At 33.1% G+C, this 9,455-nt stretch overlaps 1 pseudogene; it reads right to left on the bottom strand.

Annotated features, from left to right (window-relative positions):
• Positions 1–7,727: 7,727 nt before the first annotated feature.
• Positions 7,728–8,904, bottom strand: LOC149562938 (putative inactive methylesterase 20 pseudogene; annotated as a pseudogene).
• Positions 8,905–9,455: the final 551 nt, after the last annotated feature.

The raw sequence follows: 9,455 nt of genomic DNA, 5'->3' as shown, positions 1-9,455 counted from the left end.
TACAAGTTGAGATTTCCTTGGGGTTTCCTACTAGAGTGCAAATCTGGACTAGCTGGGATTAGTGTAGAGTTGGATCTCGAGGGATCTTGCAAAATTGTTTTGTAAATGATTTTTGTATTTGGCCCTAACTCGAAAGGCCTTACAGCCAGGCACATTACATGTAAACAATTGTTTTATGAATAAAGAGTGGCATTGGGTATCAGATCTTGCATTTGTGTATCTTGTTATTGTGTTTCCATTGTGTGGTTAATTGCAGGGACCCAAATTACCTCCAATAGTGGTATCCTTGGATTTGCTACATTAGATATTGATAGTGGTAAAATGTTGTGGGACATCTCATGTTACTAGTAGTTTGAGAGTAAGTGTGGTGTACTTAAAAAATTATAATTTGGATTATATATTATCTTGAATTGTTGTAGTATACAAGGGATGAATAGCTTCACACCTTATCAATCAATAGTTTAGTGAATTTAAAGAGCATCAATTGACATCAATAATATTGATCAACAAGGATGCACATTCATTATTATATTATAAGTACCTCGTGATGCTTTTATGGAATGGAGAGGCCTACTATTCTAAGGCAACTCTTAAGTTTAGACAGACAAGTCGAGGGGCTCCAATCACACCATTCCTTCATTCCTTCCTTTATCCCCTCTCCCAGCTCCCGCATTGAAGATCGATACTTTAGAGCGAGATCAGCAGGACAAAGCCCCTTAAATCTATTATGAAGCTTCTGAAGTGAAAGCAGCCCATAGAATAGTAGGGGGGCACTGCGTACCCAATAATAGAAAAGACCCCTGCATGCAGGGGAAGGTGAACTGGGGGAGATGCTGGAATGCATATATCACACCTCCACACACAAAATATATGCATGCATTATGATGCAATACAAGGTAGGAGAAACCCCAAAGGAGATGTTATAGTCCCCAACAAATAACAACATAATAGAAGAAGAATAATAACTCAGAGATTTAGATACGAAACAACACATATTCTCATAATAGAATTAATAGATTAGCATCCAACATATCTGTTTATAAGGCCTTTTGTGTTACGGCCAAATACATAAGCAATTACAAAAATAGTTCTACAACACCTAACAAGATCCAAAATCTAGCTAACTAGATCGACAGTCTAGTAGAAAACCCCAAGAAGAATCTCACTTTGTGCTCGCAAGCCACCAAGCAACCTTCTTGTTTCTCAAGCCCACACTTAGCTACTAGCATTGCTCAACTCTACTCCTCTCAGCTACTCCATGTTGAACTAAATATCATCAATGCCTTCAAACTTTACAAGACCCTCTACTTATACTAAACCAAGCCATAGGTCAACCTAGAAAGTTACATTAAATAAACCCCTAGTCCATAACTCAACTTGGAAATAAACATTAAATACATGAAATAACTAAATACTTTGAACAAGCCCCAAGTTTATAATGCATAACTAACTCAAATGACAACATAAGAGTATGCACCCTTATGCATAGGTCCATGTGCCATCCAACTAACCAAATCCAAGAGTGCACACATCAACTCCCTCTTATAGAAGCTCATAGAAACAATCTCTCAAGTATATTCAGGAAATCAGGAATACACTACCAATAACCACTAAAATGGCTCTAACTCCACAATGATTATTCCAAACATTATGTGCGCTTAGGACAAGGTTTCCCAATTTTCCTTAAACACATCCCCAACCATAAGTCCAAAAATTTGAGCTCAATGGTCCTACATACAAGATTGTTGACTACCCTAGGATGCTCCTACATCAAACACCCCATGTGAGAAGAAAATATGTTCTTAATAGTTGGAAGAACATCTTTCAAGGTTCAACACATAAACCTTGAACCAATTCTTCACATACATGTCCTCCACATTAGAAACTTGTACACTATTTCCCTTGTTCCACTTTTTCAACTCCTTTCCTGTAATTTTCATCTTCATAATTATCTTTAGTGTGCAATAGGTCTATTTTCCATGCTTATCTTTAGCCCCTTGAGCATCCTTCAAATCAACTCAGCTACCAAAACTTAGGTTCCTCCTACCAAATTTTGCATTTTGCAAAGGAATCAGAGAATGCTTCCTACCACCCTTCTCAATAGTAAACACATTCTTGACACAATCATGCATTGCCCTGTAATCGTACAACCAATGTTTACCAAGTAATATGTGGCAAGAACTCATGTCCACAATATCACACAAAACTTGATCAACATACTATCCAATCTGAAATTTAACAAGACATTGCTCCCTCACCTCCAAACCATGTTCATCTTGTAACCAACCAATCCTATTAGGACAAGGATGTCTTGCTATCTTCAAACCAAGTTTTTGAACCATCTCCTCAGCAACTAGGTTACCAGTATTACTACCATCCACACTTACATTTCAGCAACTTCCTCTAGACTTGCAATGAGTCTTGAACAAATTCCTCCTTTGATAATGTTCCAACACCTTCTTACCAAGAAACACTCACTGAACCAACAAGTTATCCTCTTCTTGCTTAGGTTTATTCATTGAATCCACATTCTCATGCATGCCAATGACATTTTTATCACCAACCTTCTCAGAACATTCAAAAGTCCTATGTCCTTCTCCACATTTGAAACAAGTACCCTTAAATGTACATGTATATGTTATTTTCTTCTTCTCAATAGGTTTTGGGTCATCCTCAACCACTGAATTATCCTTCACAAAGTACTCATTCTTTTTCGTCCCTCGAGAATTACCTTCATGTCTTCTCTTCAATTTCTCTTTTTTCCCTCAGAGAAAATTGATAAGCATCCTCAACTGAAGCAATATTCAACATACCAATCTCATCATGAATGTTGGATCTCAAACCATTAATATATCTAGCCACCTTTTCTTTAGAAAGTTCCCTATGCCTTGACCGAATAGTTAACTTATAGAACTCCTTAGTGTAATCCTTCACTATCACATCCATTTGTTATAGATTATGCAACCTTTTAAATAACTCAAGTTCATAATCAACAATGATGAAATTAGCCTTTAATTTAGTCACCATCAATCTCCACCTAGTGATCTTCATTTCACCTTCCTCTTCTCTATCTCTTTGTAATTATTCCTACCATAAAGCAATATGTCCTTTCAACTTAGTCTGTGTCAACCTCACTCTAAGGGGATCTATAATATCCTCTAACTCAAAGTAGTCTTCCAACTCACCAATCCAATCAATCATGTCTTTAGGATTCAAAGTACACGAGAAATTAGAAATATCCATCTTATCCTTTAGCATTAAGTGAGCTCCAGATATATCCAACTGAGCAGCTTTGTCTTCTATAGATCTCTCTATCTAATCAATGTTGTCTCTACTAGATCCAATAGCTTCAAAGTCTTTAGCAACTTCCTCATAACCATCTCTAGTCACATTCCTAGGTACACCAGATATAGCTCTCATTATCTCAGCAATCTTATCATTCTTCATCAACTCCATCTCAAATTTGATATATGATATAATCTTCTATTAATCCTTAGCTCCATAGCATCACAGAGATTTGCAATTTCCCTAGGGTCCAATATTCGCAAACCCAAAGCAATAAATCAACCAACACTGCAAGATTAACCAACTCTATAAGATCAAACAATTCTACAAGATCAACCAGCTCTATAAGATTAACTTGACTTAGATAACACTTTAGTATGAGGCATGAAAATCCCCAAAGGAGATGTCTTAGCCCCCAACATATAACCACATAATGAAAGATTAATAATAACTCAAAGATTTAGATAAAATAACACATATCTCATAGTAGAATCAATAGATTAGCATCCAACATGCTCAATTGTAAGGCCATTTGGGTTATGGCCAAATACATAAGCAATTATAATAATAGTTCTGCAAGATCTCACAAAATCCAAAGTCTAGCTAGTCCAAATTAACAATCTGGTAGAAAATCCTAAGACAAATCTCAACTTATGCTTGCAAGCCACCAATCAACCTTCTCGTTTCCCAAGCCTACACTTAGCTACTAACTCTATCCAAGTTCACTCCTCTCAGCTACTCCATGCTAAATTGAATATCATCAATGCCTTTAGACTTCACATGATCCTTTACTTATACTAAACCAAGCCATAGGTCAGCCTAGAAAGTTACATTAAATAAACCCTCAAGCCACAAGTCAACTTGGCAACAAGCATTAAATACATGAAATAACTAAATACTTAGGACAAGCCCCAGGTTTACAATGCATAACTAACTCAAATGACAACATAAGAGTACGTGCCTTTACACATAGATCCACGTGTGATCCAACTATCCAAATCTAGGAGTGCAAAGATAAAAGCTCACAGAAGCAATCTCCAAAGCATGTCCAAGAAATTAGGAACACACTACCACCAGTCACCAAAATGGCTCTAACTCCACACCAATTACGCCAAACATTATGCACACTTAAGACAATGTGCCTCAAAAATATTCGCAATTGTGTACTGAACCATAAGTCCACACATCCAAGCTTATTGCTCCTATATACATGATTGCTAACTACCCTAGGATGCTCCTACATCAAATTCAAGATAGATTATATATTGAACCAAGAAGGAAAGAAAATGATACCTTATTGACACTTCCAAATGAAAATAGATTTAAATACATTATTCATAAAATTATATCATCACTCATTTTAGAAAATGTTGTCAATCTTGTTAAATTGATTACAAAATGTTAGTATTAATGTAAATCTCTCTCTCTCTCTGTCTCTCTCTCTCTCTCACATAGAGGAGAGAGAGAGAGAGAGAGAGAGAGAGAGAGAGAGAGAGAGAGAGAGAGAGAGAGAGAGAGAGAGAGAGATGAAAAACTCAACGACTTCTTCATATTTTACATTTTAAAGTTTATTTTAATATATTTAACTTGTTTCAAAAGGTAAAAAATATTTTAGAGATAAATCCTCATTGATTCAAAATATAAAATATTTACATATATAGTGATTTTATGACATAAACATATTTGTGTAAAATTTATTAGATTAAATAATCATAAATACACTTTTACATATTAACTTAAAAATATATTCATTTTTAAAAATTAATTTGATATTTTTTTTTGTATTCACAACCATATATTTTATTTATTTAAATTTTCTAATAATCAAAGATAATTATACATATATATATATATATATATATATATATATATATATATACAAATTATATAATTAAAAGTATAAATTTTATTCTTCTTTACCTTTTGGCTAAAACATATTTTTTAATTTGCATTAGTTTTTTGATAACTATATGTAAGATTTTTATTCTCCATTAGAAGCCTATGGGAAGATTACTTTTTGAAAGAGAATATGAAAAAAAGTTGGATGCAGTAGGGATTAAAATATGTGACACACATGATTTTGATTTGTTTCATCCCTAGATTATATTAAATGTCAAATTAGATACTCTTTACTTGAATTGTATCTCTAAAACAAAAATGGAGAGGATTTTAGGTGTTCGACATACCACGTATTCAAATCAAAAAATAAAAGTGTCCATGTCCTTGGTAATTATAGATTACACTCTCGATAAAAAATATCTGCAATAAATATTTTTATGTCACAACACAAACAAATGACTTAGATTAGTTGAATGGTCATGCACACTTATGGAGTTGTCTCAATTACTAATCATTTCAAGGAGGGTGCAGAAAAAATAATTTGAAGAATTGTATATAATAAATAATTTCTTGACTAGACTATTGAATAAAATCAAATTTAAAAAGTGAGTCTTCTGACTAGCAAATGGACTTCCAAATGCAATTTGTATGTTGCCCTCATTTAATAACTAACATTTGTACCTATAAGAGGTTCAAGGGATAAATTGTTACAGTATTTTATGGATTTTACCTCCTAGTTACCAATTCAATAGAGATACCATTTGAAGAATATACTTCCCTCGAAGATAGATTTATCTTCCTTAAAGATGACATTAATAAACACAACAATTTTGATAATAGAATTTGTTGAAGCTCAACAATAAGGAGCACACCATTTATGAGTGCAAAATTTGTTATATATTGACATTAAGGAACATAACATTAGCATTTAAAAGTTTTGATTTGAAAGAAGCAATTAAAAGTTTTAAAAAATTGTATTATTTATAATCATGGGGCACCATCATTCACTCTAAAGAAAATATTGTCTGTCTACATTAGGAAGACATTGTGATTCTTGAAAACCATTGTTTGAAATAACATAGATCACTAAAGGGTTCAATATATTTTTACTATGAGTTGTGAGATTTCGGGTCATGAAACAACACCAATACATTAGAGGTCAATTTTTGACCTTTTATTTCGACCAAGCCCTTAATTGGCTTGTTGAATAATTATTGTTTTGTTTTTATGCCCGAGTTGGTTGAAATTTTGACCCAATTAGGTTAGGTTTTCCCAATTTGCTTGAAATTTTGACCAAACTAGATTCATAATAAAAAAAGAAAGAAATAAAAGCGTCATCACTTTCTTATTTGGCTAGAGGAGGTTGGATGCAGTTTGTGTGTGTGGGAGCCATTTGAGGTAAGAGCATTTTGCATGAATATATTTTCTTTTTAGGTTTTGTTTCTGGATCTTCTCATTAATACTTCAAATCATTTTTTTCTTGTGCTAATGCATGACTATGACAATAATTTCCTTGGAGTCTTAGTCAATAAACATGATGGGGTTTGTGCTCCTTCTTGCTATATTTGATTTGGCTTTGTCTGATCTGTATTGTGATGTGCAACTTTGGGACGAATTAAAATATATGTTACAATCCCTAAACATAACATAGTAATATGACTACTTCTACACAATTCTCTACTTTTAATGAAGCAAAATATTATAGAGGTGAACCATTGAGAAATCCTTTCATTTCCACCTTAAGATGTTTATTATTTATATTTACCTATCAATAAAAAAAATGAAAAGAGGACTGTAGTCATATAGGACACAAACAACAAGATTGAAATTGTAAAATGAAGATGAGGGGGTTATTGTCAAGGACACAAGCCTAGGAGCAACAACACATGATTTGTGAGGGAATTATTGTCAGAGCAACAAAAGTTATGACTGGCACATGCTTCTCATATGCAGCCAACTTCCAAATTGGTGTAAGCTAGTTACTTTAAATCTTGACATAATTACTTCAAAATTTTGGAAGGGTCAAAATTAGTCATGGATTTTATTACCTGAGTTCTAAAGCTTCCAAAAAAAATCATATTTGTTTTCTTTGGTAATAGTGGGGATGGTCGGTCGATAGAAAGTTGGTTAGTGTACATAATTAAAAAGCATCTCTTTTGTTACAATCACTTGAAGCTTATGTAAGTTGTTGTTTGCTAGCTACATTACTCTCATAGATGGACTTAATGCATTGTCGATGCTTGTGTCTATATGTGCCTTTGTATTGATTCTGGTAATGCTCTACCCCTATTCTATACTTTATATGGATATTGTGATAAGGAAGGAAGATTGGAGGACATTCTATTAATGTCTGCAAATTACCAGAATAGGTTATTCAAACTCAAAAATTAATACAAGGTTTTAGCAAACATCTATATAATATATTGTGAATTGTGAGTTTTGTTTTCAACTTTTGAAGTCTTGTGATTGTCTCCTTTATCAAGGAGGACCAAAATTAGAAAATGATAATGTTTTAAACTACTTCGTGCTATATCATTGATGTAAGTGATATAATCAAAAGATGTCAATGACTACAAGTGTAAACAAAGGAATGAGTGAATATTCTAACTCCCTAAATTTTTTTGAACATTACTTTCTTCTTTAATTATCTCAGTTGGGCTATTTTGGTCCAACATTTTCCTTGAGAAAGTAGGGCCAATCTTCAATGATATTGGGAGACCATTCTCTCCCATCATAAATTTCATGTCTCCCCATGATTCAATTCTTCCTTGTAGATCATTTATCATATCAATGGTAGAACTCCATGATTGTCCTTCTTTCTACTTAAGCTGCGGAGAAAATTGAATGGATAAGCTTATATTAATTGAAGTCAGATTGATTTTTTTACAAATGCATATACAGATTGAATTTTAGCAGGAAAGTAGAATATCATTTTTCTTTTATTTATTTTTAATTAATGTTAGAGGATTTCAGAAATATGAATTAAACTTAATTAAATTAAATTTAATATAAAGAGATATCTTTTTAAAGGTGCTTATTACATCTTAGCACACCAGGAAAAATGATCCAGCTGCATACATATTCCAAAATCCAAATAATAAAACAATTAAACTCACTCAACCCATGCTAAGTGACTTCCCTCAAGATCCTACACAAAAATAATGCAGATTAGGAAAATAAGCATCAATAGCTTTCATTTCAGCATTCAAGTTTTCAAGATTATTCAACACCCTCGCTTGTAGACCTCTCATGTCAAGCACTTTTTGTACTATTTCAACACCATGTTCTTGCTTCTGAGCTAACAGTTATTGAGGTGCATTTTACATTAATTTTGTTGAATAATTCACTAAGAGGCATAAATATTGTCACAGATACAATGACTCTAATCTTCTTTGGAAATTTCTCCATTATTGAGCTCAAAGTCATGACTCTAACACAATGTGACCCACTAATATTACCTACACCCAACAAATTAGAACTAGATGGAAGTAAAATAGATTGTTTATTGAGAGGAAAAAAGAAGTGGTGTAGAGATCATACTTTTTGATGGGGAGGAAGAGAGTTGAACAACTCAATAAGTGGCTAATTTATGTCAGACCATGTTTGAATTTGATGAACATCCATTGGGTGAATTCCATAGGAGGAAAGATCTATTGCAATGACATCATGGCCTACCTTTCTTAGGAGAGGGAGAAGTTTGTACCAACACCAAGCTCCATGACAACCTCCATGAACCAACACAAAGTGTGTGTTTTCCCCTGCCACTACCTTTGCCTCCATCAATAATTTGCTTTAATGAATTGACTCTTTCACAAGAGTTGATTATAAGAAAAGGGAGAACAAATACAATAGTATATTACATCACTCCATGTCATGTCAATAGACAAAAAAGATGAAACACATCCATTTCACAAGTAAGTCAAAGAAAGTAGAAAGTAAAGGTTATTTGCATCACAATTTGATTGAAAACAATGACCACTAACATGTGTCATCATTTTTGAAAAGAGAAACCATTAAAAGGAAAGGGAACAAATACAATGGGTATATTACAACATTTCATAGGAATTGAAGAAAAAGTCTTGAATGATGAGATATATCCAAATCACATGATCAAGTAATTCAAGAAATCAAAGATCATTTGCATTTAAAATATTGACTACCGACATGACTTATTATGGATACATCACACCATCTCACATTTCTTCATATTGAACATAGAAATTACATTCAAAACTAACAACTTCAATGTTGTTTAAAATAACCATCTACTACCAACATGTGTCATCAATAGTTGATTTTAAGAAAAGATGAACACATATAATAGATATATC

This window comes from Cupressus sempervirens, chromosome 4 (assembly GCF_028749045.1).
Source record: "Cupressus sempervirens isolate cs-2001-9-10 chromosome 4, ASM2874904v1, whole genome shotgun sequence".
In the NCBI taxonomy this organism is placed as follows: Eukaryota; Viridiplantae; Streptophyta; class Pinopsida; order Cupressales; family Cupressaceae; genus Cupressus; species Cupressus sempervirens.
Note: the sequence above shows the minus strand (reverse complement) of the source record. Positions and strands in the feature narration are given on the sequence as shown.